Source organism: Erithacus rubecula (assembly GCF_903797595.1).
Source record: "Erithacus rubecula genome assembly, chromosome: 3".
Classification (NCBI taxonomy): domain Eukaryota; kingdom Metazoa; phylum Chordata; class Aves; order Passeriformes; family Muscicapidae; genus Erithacus; species Erithacus rubecula.
In genome coordinates, this window is record NC_136689.1 from 6866527 (window position 1) to 6890642 (window position 24116).

The 24116-nt window shown below is 39.8% G+C and overlaps 1 protein-coding gene and 1 long non-coding RNA gene across 5 annotated transcripts in view; one reads left to right on the forward strand and one right to left on the reverse strand.

Annotated features, from left to right (window-relative positions):
- DPP6 (dipeptidyl peptidase like 6) overlaps window positions 1-24116 on the forward strand; it is a 524565-nt gene that overhangs the window by 228560 nt on the left and 271889 nt on the right. The gene's annotated exons all lie outside the window — the stretch shown is intronic.
- On the reverse strand, window positions 16640-23607 carry LOC306800620. The gene is made up of 3 exons (XR_013773880.1): window positions 23353-23607; window positions 21957-22077; window positions 16640-16863 (listed from the first exon to the last, which is right to left on the reverse strand). It is a non-coding gene; the product is annotated as an uncharacterized lncRNA (long non-coding RNA).

Sequence of the window (24116 nt, forward strand, 5' to 3'; positions counted from 1 at the left end):
AACTGGCATCTGATATCTCATGAGCTGGGTTTTTTTTGTAAAGTTTGGGGTTAGTTTTATTTATTGTTAAAATTGCTGCAAACAGTAGCCATATTCAAAGGAATGTAAAAGTCTTTAAATGCAATTGTTTGGGTGCTTTCAGAAGATGGGGCTCTGATATCAGTTAATTATGTAAATTATGTTGCATTATTAGTTAAATAATGTGTATTTCCCTGATCTGAAGCTCAGTTGACTTCCTTAGTGATACCATTGATTTGACAATTTTTACTTAGCTTTGGTTTTATATTCAATTTTGAGAAATGCTTAATTTCCATAATATACAGCAATTTATAGTCAGGGCATTGAGTACTAGAGGACATTCACATTTATAAGTCTGTCTCCAAATAGATGTAACATCTCTATTTACGGTTTTGTTTGTTGAAAAGTGTTATTGCCTGAGTGAAAAATATATTTTAATCATCATGCAAGTTTCATTTGTGCAAACAGGCAGTTTCCTTAGAAATTAAAACAGATCCATTAAGCATAAGTAGATATTATATCATATTAAGTGACGTGAGATAATTGCTGTAGTCAAAGCATGGTACTTAAATGGGCTCTGGGAGTGGTTTAGTTGTAAGAGACAAAATGTCCTTCTTGGATAGAAGTATTTTATTTGCATACAGCCATGTCTGTTGTTGTGCAGCTGAACACTTTGTCCTTTACCTCCCATTTGTGAAAGCTATTTAACTGCAGGCTATTAGGCATCCTTTAATTGATGCATTTTCTGCTCTTCTCCCTGAAGCATTTGTCCCTGTTCCATCATTGTGGTACCTGGCATTTCAGGGTAATATAGTTCAAAATTAAACTGCTGCAGAATCAGATGTCAGTTTTAAATGCTGCTCTTTCCTTTTTTTCCTTATTCCAAACTACATTGAAATCTCAAAGAGGGTTTTTATGGTTGGGATTAAACCAAAAGGTTTAGACCTTATATTGTGCAGAGTTTGCTTTTATAATAAGCCATAATATATTTATGCAGGAGATTATATGTCGATGATATGGCACACAGTCCCTTCCTCCACTTAACTCTCAGCATTAACTTGCTCACTATTTATGGATATATCAAAATTATGATTTACACTGTACTTACCATTAACATCCCTTGCAATAGCTCTCTGTAGTTCTTGCCATCCTTCAGAATCCAGCCATAAAATGAAGAGATTAACAGATAATTAAATTAAATCCTTAATTATTTGGGGATGATGAATTCACTCTGTGATTCCAGAAAGGTATAGAGTCTTTTTCACAAGCAGTATAAATTGAAACCAGTGGAGCTGTGATGATTTATGCCTTCTTGATGATCTGACTCACACTGTTAATTTTCTTCTCCTCTTTTAAAAACATATTAATAAAAAATGGATGTAGGAACTGTTTATTAAAATATGAAGCTTTCAAGATATTTTTTGAAATATTATATTCAGTCCAAGATAGCACTGCTTGAAAAGTATCTGTCATTTTTCACACCAAATAGAATGTCCTTCAGCAAAAGGCAGGGAAACTTAACTTTTGTTTCTCCAGAGGTTCCTGCCATCCATGGGATGCCTCTCATTGTTTTTAACTAATTCTTGATCTGGCCTGTGTTTCATGCTGATCTCCAAAGGGTTGGAATATTTCACTGACAGTTAAATCTTCCAAAGTGTTTGGCAGATATCCACTCCTGCTGGAGAAGTGGCTGGTTACTAAACACTCCTGAAGATACAGCCAACTCAGCCCAATAGGGACATAAAGCCAAACTTACCAGTAAAACCACCCCAGAAAAATGAATTAAAGGGTCAAAAAAAGCAGTCAGTCTTTCTGTACTCAATTCTGAGTACATTTTCTCAAAAAATCTGCCTACAGTCATATAAAGCAAATTACAGATTTTGGAATTTGATGGGAATGCTGGGCTATGGTGAGGACTGAGGGTTATAATTTTTGCCTCAGGTACTGGGCTTTTTTGAGATCTTGTTAGTAGTGGTTCTTCCTGATGCACAGATACCTGGTTAACACTTGCCTCTAACTTGGGAAAAAACACTGTGCTGAGATTTCTCAGCAATATAAAAAGCAAAGCAATCATCATGGACACATGAAAATCGGTATGAAAGAATATAATGGCTACTTCAAAGCCACTGATTCTCTTGTGTAAGCCTTTATTTAGAAAAGAGCTTAGAGCAGACATTATTGACTCGATAGGACACTCCACTGTGATCCATCATACCTGTAAGTATTTCAGCTCCAGGTTTTTTAATGCATTTTTGACCCAATAGATTATGATGGCTATAAAACCCTATTATGGCCTTTCATGCTAAGTGTTTGAAGGGGTGTTTGGAACAAATATGTCTTTTTGAAAAATCCCTATAATTTGTTCCAGAAAATGCTTATAGTAGTGGGCTGGAGCAATTTGTTCTCTTCAGGAAGAGCTCCTAGAACTGTCATCAATTCCATCAGGCAGCTGTACTTTCCTACTTCATAATTTTTGTGTATTAAGTGCAAAATGGTGTAAAAACTAATTCTGGAGCAATTTTTAAGTCTATCAGATTCTTAAATGCACATCTTGATAAATATTATTTTAAGTAGCTTGTGTTAGCATGTATAGACCGAGATGCAAAAAGAATGTCTTATTTAAGAGCTGTTAAAATACATTATATTTTTTTTTAAATTATAGCCCGAGCTCCAGCCTTAAAGGCAACAAGGCTGAGGGATTTTAACTTGTAAACAGAATGTATCCAGACTTTTAGGGCTTTCCTTCTCCCTGGAGTAGCAGTGCCCTTACATTGCTGAGCACAGGGTGTTAGTGCAAGTTCCAGATTGCCCATCAGTATGGTGCAGCTCTAAATTTGGAGAATTCCATTTCCTCCTTGCAGTGTGCAGGACAGCTCCTGGGCTGGGCTGTGTCAGAGCATCCTGCAGCAGATCTACCTAAGCAAGAACTGATGCAAGAGCTGATGGCCCCAGATTTGAATGAGCAAAGATGGATTTAGGAAGAGAACACACATCTCCGGAAATGTCTTGATGGTTTCTTCTCTGCCTCTCCCTCTAGCAGCTTCTGACAGGAGGCTAATGGTTGCAACAGCCCATCAATTAGCACTCTCCCCACTTCCCATTTTCCTGGATCCTGCTCCCATCCTCTGCAGCAGGCACTAATGGGGGGAAGGATGACTGGGAGAGGAGAGGGAGAGAGGGAGGAGGCACCTGAAAGTCTGAGAAGCACCCTCAGCACAGGCAGGTGGACAAAGGCTCGGGCTGAGCACACCCTGAAGGAAAGGTCTGCAGCAGAGGATGAGCCTGCAGCACCCATGGGTGCATGCCCAGGTGGAGGTGGAGCAGCCCTCTGGCAACCTGAGCAGCGAGGACCTGCCTGAGGATGATCTGGTTAGTGCTGGCAGGTAGGAGTGGGTCTGAGAGCAGCAAAGATGACTGAGAGCCTGAGCTACAGGGGTGGGAGATACCCTGGGGGAGCTGCTCACTGTGTTGGCAGAGGGCAGTGGAGGGGTCAGGGGGTGCTTCTGTGGTTCTCCCTCTGCTTTCTCCTCCCTTTGCTGGCTTTGTGAGCAGGTGGAAGGAAGGAGGAGGAAAGGATGGGCTGGAGCAGTTCTCACCACCACTGCTTCTGCTGGGACCAACTCCAGTCCCTCAGGCTCCTTTGTACCCAGGAAAGGAGCAACAGTGAAAGAAGGCTGTAGAGCAGTGTGGGTCAGCTCTTTTCTCACAGGTAACAAGCAATAGGATGAGAGGAAATGAACTAAAGTTATGCTAGGGGAGGTTTAGATTGGATATTAGGAAGAATTTCTTGACCAAAAGAGCTGTCAGACTGCCCAGAGAAGTGTGTAGACACCTTTCCTGAAAATGTTCCAAAAGTATGTAGATGTGGTGTTTAGATGAACAGTTTAGTGATGAACTTGGCAGTGTCAAGTTAATGACTGGACTCAATCATCTTTTCTGGTCCAAAAAGGACTTTTCCAAGATTAAAGATTCTATGATTCCAGGTGGGTTTTCGTTCCTAGATTGTGGAAAGGTTTGGCTGTGTCCACTTCAAGTCCTCTCCTTTCAAGGACTTCTCATGGCTGAATCAGGAGACTCCACCATTCTCTCCTCTGGAGATCCTTGTCCTGGCCCAGACTCAGCTCTGCTCTGTGGACTCACTTGGAAAGTGCTCAGACAAGTGAACCAAGAAATGGTTGTTCAAAAACAACAACCATTTCCACATAAATGTGAGTTAATCACTTATAACTTTCTGTTTATGAAACTGCAAAGGTCAAATGTTCACTTTGAGGAGACATTTGGCCATTTGTTGCTCTCTGTGAGCTGCATTTTGATAGTGAGGGTGGCAGAAAACAAACTGCATTGATTTAAAATAGTAAGGAAAAGCATTTTAATATGTTCTTGGGCATAACAATTAGTACCACACAGGTCTTCCTTGCAAAGATGAGTTTGCTCAAACTGGTCTTAGTTATTCAGGACCTGTACTTCGTGTTGTGAAACTAGTGAGAAAAACGCTATAAATCAATAGAAATGTACACTACAGATTTTGCTGTGTATTGCTCCTTTTATAACTATTATAAGTTTTCTAATAATAATTAAATATTAGTATGTGGTGTATTGGTTCAATAGGGGAACTACTTAATTAATTCATGTTCAAGGGGTAGATCTTTTACTGCTCAATCCATGAGGTCAGTAGGGGACTCTCAGCTGTATTAAAGCTCTTAAGTGTAAACTGGATTAGAGAATAATTTACACATGCTTGCAAATCTCAGTGAGCAGCCTTTAAATTGCTTGATTTAAGGTTTTAAGTGGACTTGGTAAAGCAATCTGCAAACACATCCTACTGCAGCATTAGATACAAATGTAGCACATGCTGTTTTAAGAGTTGCTTTCTGCTTTCCATTTGAATTGTGCAAACCCCTATGGATAAAAAATTGTATTGAAACTTAACATACTGATCCTGCAAACCCTTATTCAGATATGTGGTTCCATTTGTGACAACAGCTCTTCTGGTTTCTGGGGGAACTGCCTATAAAATTAAATACATTTATACATGTTTAGTGCCCCATCAGAAAAAAAATTATTGAATTGTTGAAAAATGAATGGCATTGGGTGTTCACTGTCCTGGCAGTGTTGTGAGGTTTTTGGATAGAGCTGATTGAGGTGTGGCTGAGCCATAGGTACAGACCAGGGACTTAAGGTTGGTCCTCTGATGGACTTGGATTCATCCCCCTCTCCTGTGGGATGTAAAACCCTGCAAAAAAATGCAAAGGAAACCCTGCCAGGGTGAAAACCCTTTACCCCAACATTTTGGCTGCCTTAGCAAGTTCCTTTCAGGTTATTTTACCTGAAGTTATCAGAGAGGCTGCTTGTTTAATACCAGGGAGGACATCAGGGTGTCTGTAGCACAGGGGCAAGATTTCTACAAATGAAATGGCACTCTCAGAATATCACACTGCAATTCAAACACATCAGCAACCTAAAGCTAAAATGGAAAACTGAGCAAGCAAATGAACACAAAAATGAGCATTTCCAGCTTAACTCTTTTTTGTAAATCACTTTTCACCTGTGATGCTCCTTTCACAATGGACCATGCTGAGAAGGTGACTGCACATCTGTTCATAAGACACTGTGCTGTACTGATGGCTGCCTGTAATCACTGCTAGCAGGGGCAGCAGGTGTATAAAATTCACTTCAGCATTTCTATTCAGCATTTTCTCTGTGAATGATGGGATCTGAGTTTTCTGGAGTAAAATCCTTGGAGTCATGAGCAGACCTCCAATAAGTTACTCAACTCTCAGATGCTGAGGGTCTTCTGGGTGAATGCATCTGATTTAAAACCATGTGGTACAGGGACTTAGTTGGATTGATGGCACAGAGAACTGGCTTGAAATTTTCTGTTCTTATTTAAATGAGCTGCAACATATTCATAATTGTTTTAATTTACTTTTGAATTGTGAAGGGAAGGGAAAGGAGGAGGAACAGCACAAGAATTCAGTCTTCCTGTTCAGGGACAACCCGAGCAGCTTCTCTGATTTTGCATTCATAGAATCATGATTTGGGTTGGAAGGGACCTTAAAGACCATAATTATATACCTCCAGGGTAGAAGGGTCTCTTCCCACCACTGCTGAGTCTCATATTGCTCTATTCTCTGCATCAGCACATCCTAAAAGCAATGATGGGGAGCTGGGACTTGTCCTTTGATTCATCTCCTATAGCCACAATGTCTTCTTGACAGTCTTGGGGGTTTTTGGAAATAAGGTGTCTGTGTGCCATGATTGGATGTATGAGTTTGAGCTTAGTCTAGCTAATTTAATTAGCATTAAATTAAATGCTAATTTAAGCTCCTAAATAGGACCTAGCCTCTTTTAAAAGGAAAAAAAACCCAAACAAACCAGTGAACAGATTTGTCTTCCAAAACGTCAGGTTAGGTTCATTGAGGCAGAAGCTGAATGCAATGTGTTTACATTATACAACAAATATGAGTTTTTTATTGCCTGTATCTAAAGGACTCACAAAATGCTGATGTCAAAAGAAAGCTTCCACCTCACATATTTTCATACAACCAGTGGACTCCTTGCTAGAGGGATGAGGAAATGTCTCTGTCTGAGAACAGAGTGATCCTTAAGTGGCAATTTTGTGATTCCCTGAAGGCAGAGATGGGTTGTCCTGCTCATCCCTGGAGCACAGGACCAGCACAGGGCAGATCTTCCTTGGGGAGTCCTGCTGTCCCCCCACCCCAAAGAGGTGAGGGGTCCCTGTGCTCTGTGGGTCTGTGGGAACTGGGCTGGGCTGGGACAGAGCTCACTGGCAGGACTGGACCCCTCCCCAGCACAAAAAGCTGGGCAGGGACCAACCCTGTCCTTTTTCTGATATCCACTGAGAAAGACCTTTCCTACAGAGACAGACCTTTCCTACCCATCTCAGCTTGAGTTTTTCTCCTCTGAGTGGAGGGCAAGTGTTTATTACCCGGGAGCTCTTGTATCTTTGATCCCACAAATAGTTTACATAAGCAAGAAAGCACATTAACTTGGTCCAGGCTGGCACCTGAGGAACACTGCTGCTGGTTAATTTGCATGTGCCCTGTTAAACTGAATATTTAATCTGAAAATTTTATAGGTTATACTCATGGGAACTAATGTGCAGAAAATAATGGCAAATAACAGTCACTAAAGGTCTATGTATAGTAATTTAGTATTGGGTTTTGTGTGTGTGTTGTTTTTTGGGTTTTTTTTTTTTTGTTTGTTTGTTTTAAAGGATGTTGAAATTGTCCTGGGCTCCTCTTGACCCTCTCTCTCTAGAGAGTAGTTGTGACTTCTTAGCCCAGCAACAGCACTGGAGAGTGGGAAGGTGAAAGTCTCCTTGAAGCATGGCACAGAATAACTGTTTGGTAGATAATTGCTGCATTTAGAGAGGGTACAGAATTAATGGTATGGTGTCCTTCTGGCAAAAAAATTGCATGTATTAGAGAAGTGGTGCTAATAATTCAGAATGCCTCTGCAAATGGCAAATGCAGGAGTCTGCATAATTGCACGAATTTGGTGAGTGTAAAAGCCATGTAAAAGCAATGATTTCTGATGGCAATGAATAAAATGGCACATCTTTCAGTTCATAAGGAATTTGTTTATGCAGACTCTGGAGCCTGCTGAAGTCTAAGGGCTCAGTCCCTTTGCCTTTTGCTGGGTGCTCTGTGGCAGTGTTACCATTCCTGTCTCAGGCAGGATGACTGGCTGTTCCCCACACCCCATCTCATATGGTGAAAATCAGTGTTCTCCAGCCTTGGCTGAAGATATCTTAATCTGGAGGACTGGTCAGGAAGATGGTGAATTCGTTCCCCTCCTGTGATTCTTGGACAGTTTTTCCACAAGTTAATAGCCAGATTTTTCCTCTTCATTTCACCACAACAGCTCTCAAATCACTTTTGTCCCCACTTCAGACATATCACTGTTGAGTTTCTGGCCATTTTTCTCCTGTGATGATTTCCTTTTTTTACCATTGGCTTCCAAATAGCTCACATGTGAGACAAACAGGAAAAATATTTCTGTGTGTTGACTGTTCTCTTCTAATACCTACAAGAGGGAAGAAGGGAGGTTTCTTGCACTCTTCTGAGGTCAGTCTTAATTTCATCAGTCTTGCTCATTGACAAAAAGGAAATGCTCCTTCCTTTTTCTGCACTAAGGAAAGGACAACATCTGGAGATGAGTAGTGCCAGTAGAAACCCTCCTGCTGGTAAAAAGACCAAGAGGGCACAGATATTCAACCATGAGGTTGGATGGAGACCTTATAGGCTGCATTTGAGAGAGTGTAGCTGAATTCTCTGAGAGACTGGGGAGTCTATTTTAATGTTGTCTCAGTCTCCACCATCTGGGAAAATAACTTTTTGTTGTGATAATCTTTTTGTAATCAAAGGTACCCATTTGTTTTGAACATGCCTGTTGTGTTAGTGCATTGGAGTAGCTGAGCTGCATCCCAAAGACATTCTCAGAGGATCAAGATGTGCAGCAGCAAAGAGGGGGGCTATTCTGGTGTACCCCACAATCACATTCCCAGCTAGATTTTGGACTTGTACAGAGCTGAGTCCTTGGAGGGAGGGAAGGATGCCTTAGTGTTTCCTTTGTTAGCCCTTTGGGAATATGGCCAGACTCCTGGATGAAGAGTCAGCAGTGTGACAGAATTTAGGATTATCTGCTTTGAGACAAGGATCTGACCTGAACAGGCTTTGGAAAGGGTTCTAGTGAGCATTTCCTGCTATTCCTTCTCTTGTCCTGTTGTTGCTCCCCATAAAGCTTGAATCAAGCACTTGCTGGACCACATGAAAGAAACAGGTTTATGACTGCTTTCTGAATTTCTGTTTTTATTGCTTTTGTCAGGCTGCTCCTGAGAACCAAGTATCTCTCAAATAATAATTTGATTGACAATAAAGAGCTGGGATATTGCTCTCCACAACATCTGCCACAGTTTCAGGCTGTGTACAGCAGCTGATGGGGCAAAAAGGCCTCTTGCAGAAGGAAAAATCATTACATTGTCTTTCTTTTGGTGAAGAGCAATCCCCTCTGGAGCACATGATAAATGGCTGCAAAAAACACTTTAGGGTGGACTGAAGTTTTTTGACACTTAGCTCTTCACAAAGGTGCTTTAAATATATGCTATACACAGATCTCCAGCTCTTAGACATAGTGGTGTCCCCTGTCAAAACTGCCAGAATCATTTGTTTGCTCAGAAAAAGAAGCAATAATGGCCTATATTACTTAGAACAAATCCAACTTATTTTAAAAGCAACAAAATAATAAAATGAAGCTGGAATTTTAGTTTCTTAACCACACATGGATATTTTCCCACAGATCATAGGGTTTGTGGTCACACATAAATTCTTTCTGGATTCTTGTTCAATAATTTTTTTGCTTTTAGAATTTGTTTTGTCTTTTTTTCTTGGTTCAGGCCAGCTATTTGTTTCTGTGGAAAGTCCTCCTCCTGTTTCATATCTCCCCACTAATGTTACGAGCAGAGAACATTTTTCATATTTCTGCTCCTGAGCACTCTAAAACCACTGGGATGCTCCAAGGGCTGTGTCTGAGCAGCCAGACCCACCTCATGAAGGTTTTGCAGAGAGAGGAAGCTCTGTGAAATTCATTATTAAAAGCTCTCAGGCTCTTTTTTGGCCACTGGGGCTGCCCTGATGGTGATGCTGTTCCTGCTGCCCCATCACTGAGTGCTCAGGGACTCCCACTTGGAGTTTTCAGGGTGCAGCAGGTCTGGATTTCTGCCCAGAAATTCTGCTTTGCAGGGGATGCTGAGTGGGTGTGTTGCTGCTGGTACCCTTCAGGTATCTAAGCTGCCCCTATTTTCCTTCCTCTTTCTCTTCTCATGCAATTTTTTGTCTGTCTGTTGTACACAGCACAAAGTAAAGAGGACTCTGCCTTTTGATTTGTGATAAAAGTGATTCTAAAAATACCTTGAAGGGATCCCTGGCCTCTCTTCCTATCAAATCAAATCCAGAAATTGTGTGTGCCTCTTTGTTTTGCTTTCTGCTGTGAATTATTTTTGTCTCCTCACTCTTTTATAGGATTACACTCTGAGTGAAAGAAATGATCAAAGGATTGGAACAATTAATGCAAGAAAGAACATTAAAATATGTATAAAACACTTTGATTTAATGACAACTAATGCAGATGTGAGTTTATAACAGTTTACATATTTATGAAAGATGTAAACATGAGGAAAACAAGAAAATATTTGTCATAACAAGTTGGAGTTTAATTTACACTCATGGAATTAAATTTTAAATGGAATAATGTATGCTGAATATAAAGAAAATTGTACTGCCTATAACATCTCTTCAGCTACAATACTTCACAGAAGATGCAACTAAATCCCTCTGCTATCATATTAAAAATTTTAACTGACCTAGAGGAAACACTAAAATATTGATTTAGGAGACCAGTTTTGCATCACTAAAAAGGTGATCTGAATGATGTAGTGGTTGAGGCTGTTTCCATCACTAATTCCCAAGATCCAATGGTCTTGGAATTTGGTGAGATATGCAGAAAGCAAACGATCTCAGAGATACAGTTTTGTTTTTTTTTAATGCTATGCAGTGATCTAAACAGCAACTGCTGCAATGGATTCCAGCCTTCATGAGCCTGTGATGGTATTGCATCTAATTGCTTTGCAGGCTCTATCACATTTTAGCTTGATGACTCTTAGAGAAAAAAAAAAAAAAAAAAAAAAAAAAAAAAAAAGGAAGAAATTTCTTAATTTCTTTTTGTACCAGAAGTTCTTTGATGAAGAAGTGCTAATGTTGTTCTGGCAGAAGCAGTGTCTGTGCAGAGTGGCTGCTATGGATCCAGGGACACCAATCTGTTAGACCACCTATGGCAAAATTTATTGCTCAGCCCCTTGTTTAGAAATTTGTCAGGATAGCCAAAGCAGTGATTAATTCTGAAGCAGCCCACTGGGGAAAGCAAGCCTCATTTTCCAGGCCAGGCTCCTCAGCAAAGATGGTGCAGCTCCCCCAGAGCTGTGAATATCCACTGCTTTATGCACTGGAGTTATTCACTCAGCACCTTTCAAAACCAGCTTGTTTGGGAGAACCTACAAATGGGTTTACATGCCTTGCATGAGTCTCCTAGATTAGAAAACTACACCTTTACACCCGAAAGAACTGAGGGGAAATTCAGCATTTAGACATGAAATACAACCACATGCAGCACTGGGGCTGGCACAGCAGCTGCTGAGAGCTCAGTGTGTCCCTGCCCAGAGGCACTGACAAAAATCTGGATAACATTTCACCTGGTGGGGAGATGTGCTGTAATGGAAGCAAAGGGACAGACCTGTGCCAGGCTTCCAGAGCCTGCCCATGCTCTGCATTCTGACAGTGCCTTTATCAGGCAAGATGGCACACCAGGATGAAATTTACTGTGTAGACTCCAGATATGAGTTGGGAACCAGGAGATTCTAAGCAACTGGAGCTCTTGAACTAGCAAATACAAATAATTTTACTTTGAATTTTACATACTTACTAGAAGGGCATTCAGAGATGATGTGGCAGATGCATGGATTACAGCCACACAGAATATATGAATGTGTAATTACGTGGGTAGGAAGTGATAAAGAAAATAAATGTAAAAAAATGAGAATTTGTTAAAATCAGAACAGATAAAGATAAGTAACAGGCAGGTAACTTAATAGTGGAGAAAATATTTCTTGACTTAGCTCAGTCTGTTAAGATTCATGAGAGGTTTCAGGCCATCTGCTGATGTAAAGCAGGCTTAATGCTGAGGAACAACATCTTGGTACAAACCAATCTACCTTTTATTTTCTAAAACTTATATGACATTAGCCTAATTTCTCTAAGGCAACTAAATATGGTATTATTAAATTATCTTAATACGACCATGGTAAACAAATAGCCGTACTGCTAATATGATTTTTCTCTCTGTAAGGTAATGAATATATTTATTCACTGATTTGTAACTCAGCTGGATTTCTGACTTCTGCCTATAGAAAGCTCCAGGCCACTTCTTTTGAATCTCTTTGCTTCTAATCTTTTCTGGAAATCTTTATTTTCTATTAGCATAACTAAACAGAGCAAATGAAGCTTACAGCTATTACTTGCCTATGCTAAGCTCCTTCATGTATTGTTACATTATTCTGGATATCTGATTGTTGTTCCTTGTATTATCTTTTGCTCAGTAAGACATACAGTACTACAGGAAGACTTGAGATTAAATGATAGGAGTGCTCTCAGCTCATTCTTTCTGCCGTTCTTCAGAATTATTTGGGATTTAGGTCAGTCATCTAAGGATTCATCTCCTAACTAGAAGATAGATTTTCTTTGAATCATTAAGTCTCACAGGTCTCTTCTTCCCACATCCCTGAAGTGGTTCTTTCATTTATAAGCTCCTGGCATGCTCAGATAATTTTCTTACATGGCTTGACACAGTATCAAAGTCCATTACTCATTCACCAATCCTAATCCATCCTCTGGCTTCCCTGCAGTGGAGAGGAGCTAAATTTCCATCCTCCCTGGGACTCAGCCAAGCCCTGGCTGGGGATGGCTCATGCAAAAAACCTTCTAGTAAGCAGCAAAATCCCCTCACTTGCAAGCCCAGCCCTGGGGGCAGGGATTCCTCTTCTGGTCACAAACTCAATACAGGAGGCAGGAGGAGGAATAGGAAAAAGACAAAGAATTGACATACTTCAATACAAATAGCAATTTGACATAGATTTGGAGTTCTTGGTGTCAAATGTAATTTAGAATTCAGAAGTGGAGTCCCTAAATATTTTAATCCTGTTTATATATATATATATATATATATATTTGCTGCACACACAGACATGAAAACCCTGTAGTCACACCACACAAGGCTGTGGATGTACAAGTGCAGCAATCCTCCTCAGGGAGGAGAGGTGTATTGCTTCACCAAAAGGTGTTCAGAGAGAACTTTGAACACTGTAGCTGCAAAGCCATTCCAGCAGTACAAACTTGGGGAAGATGAACCTCTCTTAACTTAAATGAACTCTGTGTAGGTTGAAAAACCCCTTTTCAACACTGCCAAACGTTTGAAGTGAAAATCTGCACGTTGTGAGGGAGTGATTGAAGTGTGAAAGCCACCTGTCCACGAGAAGCTATAAAGGATCCCCTCTGCTGTGATCAGTGTGGATCATGCCACACCAGCACTGCTGTGCCTGCTCTTGTGCTGTGCCTTGCTCCAGCCCCTGTGCCAGGGCTCAGCTCAGGCCACAGCACAGGGAGCTGCCTGCCAAACTCAGCATCACAAGACCACCCTGACACTGCAAAAGGGACACAGGACACAGAACTGGGGTGACCAGGTGGTGGGCTGGCACAGGGTGAGAGAATAAAAAGCTTCATAATCCAGGGATGCAAGAGAAGTTTTGCAGTGAGCAAAGATCAGATATATGAGTGATGCTGTTTGGGATGCATGAGCATGGCAAAATTTACAGGGAACTTGGAAAGAGAAGTTGACCCAGGTGAAAGTTGCCTCTGTTTTTCAGTTGAGGGAGAAAAATCCTTTTGTTGTCATTCTGCAAAAGTTCTCACAACAGAGTTGGGTTTCTGCAGTCCCTTTGGCCAAGGAACCAGCACCTTCCTACTCCCATCTCCATAGGCACAAGGCAATTCCAGTGGTCTTATTCAAAGCCCAAAACCATGCTTGAGACCTCAGGCTACATTTCCCAAGGTTGTGCAAGCCCAGTCTTGCTACCAGGGTTTGTCTCAGGCTGTATCAAGGCTGTTCTCCATCACAGACACAAGCCAGATTTCAGAAAATGTGATCAAAATGAAGAGATGGTGGCAGGCAGCTAAAGTGAAGTGGTGCCTGAGCAGGGAGTAAAATGACACTTGGTTAGAGGTACTCTTAAGTAGTAAGCACTTGTGGTAGGCATCTTTTTCTGCAGGGATAAAATAACCCTTCATGGTTTGAGGCTTTTTGTTGCTGTTGTCTTTTAGTGTGGTTTTTTGGTTGGGCTTTTTGTTTTGTTTGTTTGTTCACTTGTTTTTGTGTTTGTTAGGGTTTTTTTTCCCCAAGTATCCTTATTATCAATTGTTACCATCCAGGAATTGCTGTGTATTTCTAAAATAGAAGGCACCCTTCAATATCTGCTCAGAGATTTTGACAATGTGATTGGTTGAATGCCCTATAACTCGTGAATTGTGAATGTCCTATAAATATTTTAAAACTCCTGTTCCAGCTACAGACTCACTGAAATCCATACTGAGACTTCATTTTCCTGACAGATGCCTTTGTATTTGCAATTCTGTCTGGTCTTGCTACTGCAAAATCTAATGAAGAAAAGCAGGTCACTACTGGTTGGAGCTCACTCTCAAGGTGTTTTGGTTTGGCTCCAGCCTCCTGAACACTCTTGTAATCTCAGACCCTTTCTCCAGACCAATAGGCTACAGGTCCCTTTGCTGAAATAAGTTCCACACTGCAAAAGCAAGCTGAGAAAATAATATCCACTGAGGGGGGAGAGAGGTTTAGACACAGCAGTGATCAGGGTTAGATTTGTGCATAGATCAATGACAGTGAAACACCCTTGAAAAATCTCTGCCTCAAAGCAAAATATGACTTGCCTAATGTTCTCACTTTGTCTTGTTGGGTGAGTTTATGATAAAAGGTTATGATAATCTCAAGGGATCTTTTAATTCCTCTGCTGAATCACTGTTTGCAGTAGACATACTTTTTCTACATAAACATGAATGAAATCAGAGTTTCAGGACTCAGTGGCTGGAGGAATTTCCATAAAAAATTGGGGTATGAAAGGAAAACAGCTTCTGCCCCACTTACCTCCATTAGTGTCATCAACAGTGTGTAAATTAGCTCCAGCCTATGTTTATTAAGTCAACAATAGCAGGACTAACAGGAAGAAATGTAGATTTATTAAAAAAAAAAATGTATCCTCTAGGATTCAGCATAATTTTGTGTTTGGCTTACCCTTGCTATTCATACCTACCAATACCTTCCAATTATTTACAAATACTAGAAGGCTCCTACACTGACCAGATATCTAACCATATATTTATTATTATTCTGTGATATATATGTGGTTTTTACTTTTAGAGACCTAGAGCCTTCCACAATCTTTCCAGTCCTGGACTTTTCAAAAAGCCAAAAGCCCTCAGCTGACTATCTCACTGAAATATTTCAGAGTCACTCCAGTTGTGTCTTGTTTTCTGCACTCTGTAATAAGCACCAAGCATTTACTCTCTGGTTATGTAATTTATACAATTCATCTGCTAATTAAAAGTCAGATTCACTGACAAATAAAAGTAAAGGCAAGTGAGATGTCTTCTGTAAAGGTTAAGTGCATACTGTATTTGCAACAGAGGACTAAGGATCTTCCCCACAAAATTTTTTGTATCTGAGTAACCTTGTAAAAATAATTTTCTTTCTTTACATGCTGTAGTTTTGTAGTTAGAGAATTTTCTGAATCTTCTCTGCCATGGAAGCTCTTTGGGGTGAATTCTCCAGTACCTCCTAACATGATTGCTTTTGTCATCTATTCCTTCATTTTATACAGGTGTTTACTCTCATCTGTTTTCCCTACCAGGCTGCCCACTTGCACAAAACTTGTGGGAATTCTAATATATTTGTTGAACTTTACTGTGTAGAATTTTTTTGAGTAGCCACAAGTCCAAAATTGATAAGGGCAGATACATACAACATAGTCATATCAGAAAATTGTCATAAACTTGTTTTAAAAACTGGATTAAAAAATAAGAAGCCAGTGAGGAGCTCTGTGAATCCTTTTTTTCAGTGTTTTTGAGGACAGGATGATGTTCTGCAGAGTCTCAGCTGAGTTTGCAACCACAGTCAGAAGCAAGAGCAGTGAGAGGGGATCCAGGTAACAATTAATAAACTGTTCAGGATTGTCTGTGACAAGATCTCTCTACAGAGAGCTGGACAATGGCAAAGAAAAAGGTAGAGCAAAACTTTTCTGAGCAGGGATTAACTGAAAGATGAGGTCAAACTGGAGATGCACAAAATGTTCACTATTTTGCTCTGTGCCTTCTGCATTCTGGGGTCACATGAAGAGAGGACAAGCAAACTTCTTCCCTATTCTTGGTTTTACAGGCTTTGGGAACAGATCTGCTTCTCTTAAATTACAAAGATGTTGTCTGTGAGAGCAGATAGGGCCCCTTGGTAAAGCACAGCAAAATTACATCCAGGAAAGAATGCAGACTTGATTCCTTTGCATAGCAAATCTTTCTTGAATAGTGAAAATCATTTGTATAACTTCTGTATGTGGCACCTTGGTTTTGCAGCTTATTATACTCATTCTGCAGGACAAATACTCTCTCAAGAGATCACAAGATCAAAGAGAAAGCATAAATCTCTAATATTCACAGTCAAAAGGCAATGAGGCTGTATCATGTGACATTCTAACTAAACAGAGATTTGGGTCCCATTTTCAGCAGCCTTCAACCCTTGAGTCTACCAAAGGCACTAAATTAAGCAGCACACAACCCTTTCTAGAGCAAGATGAAATGGTATTTAAGCACCCTGCCAGTTAATGGGTGATTAGTGCATGCCTTTGCTCCTTACTCCATCAAGGAACTTGCTCTCCAACAACAAGCATTGAGAAATGCTTTAATTGTTCCTAAATTATTTTGTGGTAATTAGTCAGCTGCAATGACAAAGAAGAAAGTGAGTTGAGGATAGTGGCAATATTTCCTGATTACCTAAGAGCACGTTGGTGCCCTGCAGTGCAGAATGTGGCTGAGAGGATGTGTGCCTATGCCAGGGTCCCCAGCCTTTGCTGTGTGCTGTCCCAGTGTACAACTGAGCATAAATACCAAATTTCTGACCCTTTTTGAGCCATGGTTCACTTCCAAGAGCTGAATCCTACCAAAAAGAAAAAAAAAATAAAAATAGGGGAGCCTTAAGTATTCTATAGACTGTGTGACCTCTGTTGTAAGGTTAAATCATGTAACCACAATTGTTCATTTCATTTCCCTCCATTTGCATTGATGTGTCTGTCATGGTGTACTTGGTGCTTGCTTGAAGGTTTCTTGGCAAAATTTGAAACCCACAGAAGCAATGCCATGGATGGTGGCTGTTGCATCTTAATTTATCCAATGGTAATGCAGGGGTGGGTTTCAGTGTGGAAGCAAAAAACTCCTCAAAAATTGAATGTGCACAGCTGATTCTGCAAACATACAAAACTTTGTGTGTTTGCAGACTTGTAGATGTAGTTTGATGTTACTCCATTATTGATGATGAACCATAAATTGTTTAGAATTAGAGCACTCCAGAATTTCGTTTATAACTTTTATGTTTCTGGGCACAAAACGTGTAATTTCTTCTGTCATCATAGTTTTGAAATACTCCCCAAATTTTCCATGTTAATTCAATAAATGTGTGTTTACTTTACCTACTGCTAAGTACTATGTGAGTCAAAAGTAGGGTTTTTTTTTTTTTCTGCCTAAGCTACCAATAAAGCACTATGGATTCTGGAGTATTCTGGACAGATAATTGAACAGCTGGCAGTAGTCCTGTCAATGAGTACAAATAATACCACAAAAGGTAGTCCAGCAGCTTTTCCTCTGTTGTTGTAACTTGCACAGTGCATTCATTTTCCCCCTCTGTCTAAACCAGGCAGCTGTACAGCAATTACTGTCAGCATAAATTCAGCTAGCTTGCAAATTTTCTTCAAAGTCATCCAAGAAAGCGACTTTATCCTTTAAGGTAACTGAAATGTTTTGTTGATATTATATACATTATATATATACAGTTATTCATATAATTTACAAGTTTTCATTGGGACAAGTTAAGTGCACTTTATGTGTTTTATCTGGATGACTCCTAATGCATGGAAATGTGAATTATTCATAAGCTGCCTTTTGTTTATAGAACTCTTTATATAGTTTTTGTTTGCTAATGCATTTGATAGGCTATTTTGTGCACTAACACATTATATAGAAAATGCTGGCAATAAAATAAATGCTAAATTATACATTCTGTAGTTCTGCATTAAGAGCTGGTACAGTCTGCTTCATCATCTTTACTCTGCTTTGCTTCACAAATCTAAAGATAATTGATACTGTGGAGCTATCACTAAGCTCATCAAAAACATGCTGCCACTGAACTATTGCTGTGTGTGTTGATGCAGAACTGCCAGGGTTGGCCAATTCCTTAGAGCACTGAAAACCTAAATATCTGACATGGAAGCCTCAATAATTATATTGAGCCCATCTGTGGGTTTCTTAAGTTCTTAAATGCAAGCAAATAAAATTTATAGTTATCATCAAACGAAATAATTAGTAAAGGTTTTGAGTGCTTGTGTGTGTCTTGCCAAACTGATGACCTAACTCCATGGGAAGGGAAGGGAAAAGAAGATAGAGTAACTCCATTTTTTTTTTTACCCAAAAGACTTGTTGTTCAGCTTATAAATGAGCCAAGGTGATTTAGGGCTCTGTATGATGTGGAGGTGGGAGAACAGCTGGCTCCAGTTACCTCTTGCCAGATACTTTGGTCCTCACACCTTTCCCCACCCAGGCATTGCTGTGATAATAATTAACGAGCAACTTTAACAGAGTCTGGAGTTTTAAGTACCTGTCATCAATTACTAATTGAGTTGATGGCATTCTCTCCTGCTCTGGGACCATTTGCACTGCTGGAACTCCTCAGAGATGCCAGCACTGTGGCTGTGAGGCAGGGCAATCCCTTTGGGATGTTTATTTATGCCCTTGGAAACAGTGTGCACCATGCTGATAATAATCATGGTCATTTTCCATGAGCAGGGTCTTCTTCATAGACTTGGTCAGTCTCTCAAAATTTTTAATAAGATTCATATCTCCTCCCTACTGGATGTCTTGATGTAGGATGGTTCTCAAACTCCTGGTTTGCACAATCTGATTGGGTGTATTTTCCCCCTCAAAGGTCAGCATTAAAGGAGCTGTGGAATGACTTAAAACTTCCTGCAGTTTCCTATAGACTTGTCGGTGCTAACTCTGCCCCGGGTATATCAAGTGGGCTTTTGTGGATTTGAATGCTTTGGGACCACAGCATCATTCATCTTGCTGAGAGTTCCTATTATCAAAATGTGCCTGATGTAGCAGACCCTTGTCCCTCAGGTACACTGAGGAGATTTTTCACTGGAAATAGGTATTTCAGCCAAGAAAGCAATAAAAGAGTAGCCCTAGAAGGCAAGTACCAGACACAAAGTACCTGAATTAACAACAAAGGCAGGAGCAGGAGCCATCTTCTAAATCAGTGAGATTGCCTTTTATGTGGAAACTGTAATTATTACTCTAGCCTGGTGTCTTGGACATTTTCACAGCCATTTGGATCCTTAGGTCACACTCTTTCCCTACCCTGTACAACATTTTTGCTGAGGAGGACCGAGTGACCCATGGGTGACCCATTTCATACCTGGCAATTCAATCATAGAGAAAACAGTCACCATTTGCAATTTTGTGTTCATCTTGAGCCAAATCCATGTTCCAAGTGCAGCCTGAGTCCCCCTTACTGCCTGGTTTGATGGTTCTTATCAAAAAGGTGTTAATCTATTGGGTTTGTATCTTGCTTTTAGCAATGATCAATGCATAATGTTTCAAAAAAGGGACTAAATAAAAAAAAAAATAGAACCCAAAACCAGTTTCATGTCACCATTCATTTACTCTCAGTCTTGTGAGTTCTTCAGCCTCAGCTGAGTCTGGTCTCCAGTTTTACAAATGAAAAGTAATTACTGTTAATGAACATTTTTAGCATCTGTATTCAAATTGTCTCAATTAACTCAGATCTGCTTTTCCTTAGTTTTTGAAAAAAGTAGCAGTCTGAAATATTACTAAAAGCTGAAGACCATTTGTAGTACATTTTCCCATGTTCCTTCAGACCACCAGAATTCCTATTCTTTTGGAACCATTCAGGTTCATTTGTTGATTTTTACTGAAGTTTTCCTGTTCCTCTTGTGTGGGTTCACACACCTCCTATTCTGATGTAAACCAAAAGGCTCCCAATAATAGCATTACACCATTCTTAAGGATGCCTGATTACTCTCACATCTGAATTAAGCTTTCAAATAGTTGAAAAATAGGGAGTGTGTTAACATTTAGTGAGTTGGGATTAATGGTTATTGCTTGAAAATAATCTTCCATTATCTTTTTTTTAATTTGCTAATGGTTTCTCAGTGATGGGCTGAAAATATTCTCCTTTACCACTGCATTATCTTTTCTTTTGTTACGGATTTTTATTGCTTCTGATAGTTCAGTCAATTTAAGTAGATTCATTCAGAGGAGCTGTATTTACCAGAAAAAAATGCAAGAGATATTTCTACTTCTGAAAATGTTATAAAATGTTGTTTACTTTTTTCTTTCTTTCTTCTTTTCTTTTTTTTAATTATTATTTTTAGATAGTTTCATCTTTGTGTTACCATTTCAGTGCTTTTCTGAGGTTCCAGAGGAACTGTTGGTTAAAAGTCATCAGAATGTAATTATTAAACTCTCTGGAATTAAGTGTGTGGAGGGATGAGCAACTTTGGAGAGAATCCAAATCTTTGTAAACTTTGTGAATTAGGATATAAGCACCTATTAAAACATATCATTATTCAATTAATCTGTAAGGTAATGAGAGCCTTCTTTCCAAATTACTTAATATTTCTGCTTGTGATTCTACAAGTGCAGTAGAATATATTAAGGATTACTGCTTAAGGTCTACCTTAGGAACCTCTTTCTCCATTACCTTGTGACTCAAGTGGCCTTTACACACTAGAGAATATTTAGAATTAAATACTCCTAAATGAGAATTTTTATTTCACTATTTGTTTTTTTGGTGTTTGGTTTGTTGGTTTATTTCCTCCTCCCCATTTGCTGCTTCTTTCTTTTCTGCTCTCCTTGGGAAAATATTTAATAGAAAGCAAGAGTTTCCACCCCCCAAGTTACTGTAAAACAGCAGCCAGACTTTCAAAAAAGAGTAAATTTAATGTCTTCAGAAGTTATTTCCTGTCAAAATGCAGATTGCAGAATCTCCCAAATATAGTGTATAGAATCACTGCTAAGGGGATTAGGCCAATTTATGCCATTGGTTCTAGAATCCCCTAATTTAATAAAAACATGAAGTAAGTGTGGTCATCCTGAGGAAAAGAGAGAATATTAATGAGGCAATCATTACATTTGATCTCCAAAAATAATTTAGTTAGTTTTTATTTTAACAGGGTAATTAGAAAAGATGACTCACATTTTACTGATTTCATTTCCTTTAGCCCGTATAAGGACATAAAAATCAGAAATAAAACGTGTATGTGGAACACTGATTTAGGTATATCTTCTTATGCTCCCTACTTAAATTTTGTGTTCACCATTATTCTTCATGTATTGCAGTGCTTTACAGCTGAGATTTCTGAGATATGCTCTTCCCACTGACACTAATGGGAATGGTACATCAAAATCCGCTAGGTGGCTTTGAAAATTCCAGATATATTTTCAGTCTGCTGTGGGAATACTGCTGAATTTATCCTTACACCACCCCTCAGAGACAGGTAAATACCCTTTAAATGTATTTTATTGAAGTTGAACTGTGCAGAACAGAGATGTGAGAGACATAATGGGCCTAATCCTATTGATTTATTCTGGCATTGGAGGTGTAATCACGAGCCAAAACCATTAAGCATTCATCAGCAAAACTAGACTGATATCCTAGTGGCCTCATACTATTTAAAGATATGATTTAGAGAAAATCTGTGGCACTCTGAGTTCTTTTTTTGGTGTGCAGAGGGCAGGGAGTGCATTTATATATTTTGAAATAAAAACCAAAATATATCTTTATAATTGGAATTATAATACTTCATGGGAGGAACAGCCCTGGAGCTTGATGTTCTCTTCTTGGCAGAATCACATATGGTTTTCTCTTTTGGTTTTTAGAGCAAGTCATGTCATGCCTATCACAAAATAAATTCCTGGCTACTGTGGGCCACAAATAAATAAAATAGGCAACGTTACCTTTACTTTCTGAACAATTTCTCTTATTAGAGAATTTCTCTTTCTCTTCACACCAAGTCTTTCCCAGTTGTCCATCACTTCTGAGAATTCATCTGAGGTGCTGTGTCCAGTTTGGGGATCCCTAGAAAAAGAAAGACATCAGTAAACTGGAGTAAGTGGAGGGGTGGCCCCCAAGATGGTCAAGGGCTGGGTAAGGGGTTTGTGAAGAGAGGCTGAGGGGCTTCATCCAGCCTGGAGGACAGCCAGACTCAACACCTCTTGGGGGTCAACAGCTGAAAGGATGACAGAAAGGGACACAGGTTGCAGCAGTAGAAAATTAATGAGTTGCTGTAGAAGTTACATTAAATCTTTGTGCAGTATGTGAGAAAATTGACACTGTAAGGAGGCCTCAATTAAAAATGTTGGAAAGAAGTGTTACAAATCATGTGTTTGTTGTGATTATGGCAAGAAATTACAGGCTTCAGTAATGGGTGATTTTCATCAGACATCAGGAAATAATAGCAATGTTAAGCAAAGGGGGAATAGAATCAATTTTCAGTAGTGTGGGATCCCCACTACTTCACGTGTAATAGGACATCCTTGAGGAATGTCTTTTAGGCTTAGTGGGGGTTTATTTCATTTTTTGGAAGGATAGTAAGAAAAAATACCCTCTCTCAGGCTCTTCCAGACCTGTTTTGTCTGGTTTTGTTGATAAAAGTGTAGGGCAAAAATGTGGGGCCAAAGCCTTGGCTCAGCTGCAATCCTCTTGTGTGACCTTGGGTACATCAGTCAGCTTGGGCTGTGTTTCAACACTCCATCTCCCAAAAGGAGATTATTATTATTATTATTAGTGTTTAGCATGAGAAGTGCAGGGAAGGTATAATCCATTAATGCTTTTAAAGCACTGGCATACTACATTAATGATAAAGATAAATAAATGTTTTGTCCTTGCAGAATCTATAATCTAAAAAGATGAAAAAATGTGAGAGGAAACATGAATATCCTTGCCTTAGGGACAAATGACACAGCCACAGAAGTGATTTGTCAAATGTGGCAAAGCAGGACTGAGAGAAAACACCCAGATTTGTCATGTATTCCTTAAAGACAACACCATGTTTCCTCTCTTAGCATGAGCAGTCACAAATACTGTGATTTTGTTTCTTTAAGCTTCTCCACTCATATTTCTTCACAGGAGTATTTTTTCCTGAGGCATCAGTGGGAGCAGTACAACCTGCACCCATTCAGTTTGACTTTATTTTAAGATGGCAGTGAGAATTACAAAATTAACAGGACTAACCCAGTGGTGTAGCACATCCTCCCATCTTCTGCCCTGCCACAACCTTGTTTACTCTGTCAGCTCTCTCAAAGGGTGGCTTGCTTTACCCAGTGCAGGATTGCTATTAATAATCCACATTACCCATTTTTCATGGCTTCTGGCTTCTATTGCCTGGAATCCCTTTGTTCCTTTTGACTTCAGGATCTTGGGACCAGAAATCGTGCCAGTGGGTTTGACCCAAACCTCACTTGTGCTCAAAGTAGTGTCCTCCAGCCTGCCATGAGTGTTGCACCCATCCTGCTCTTATTGTATAAGTAAAGATGACCTCTAGTACTTTTCTGGGTTTTGCAGAATTTACCGAGCTCTGTGCAAAACCACAGTAACTTACTTACTTTAAAAACAAGAAAATCCAAGAGAGCACTTAAAAGGCCTGGAGAATGCTTCACTGTTGGGTGGGAACTGTTTTCTCCAGACTAAGTGGGGGCACACAGGCCTCTGACTCATAAGATTATTGCGCTGTTGGAACAGTTTGTCACAGGCTGGTGAATAATGTCAAGGCAGGACACCATCTCCTAGCAACTCCTCTAGCCCAGAGTTATTGCCTTTATATTTAACCCTTCTACATTTCCCTGCGTGCCAGGATGCCACCAGGATATGTTTGCACTCCAGCTTCTGCCACAATTTTATCAATACTTCTCTTCCACTGCTCTTTGAACAGTGGGCAGGGCAGGTCAGAGAGCTCCAGCTCATTGACTTGGGTAAATGGAGTGGATCAATCTGTGATGCCAATGTGATTTTCCCCTTCTTTTGCATTTCTGTTTCTTTTCCTTCTGCTTTTTAGGTATGGGATTGTTTCAGCTTTATCATGTGTTCAATAGCCCCTATGGTTTCATTGAAGTCTGCCT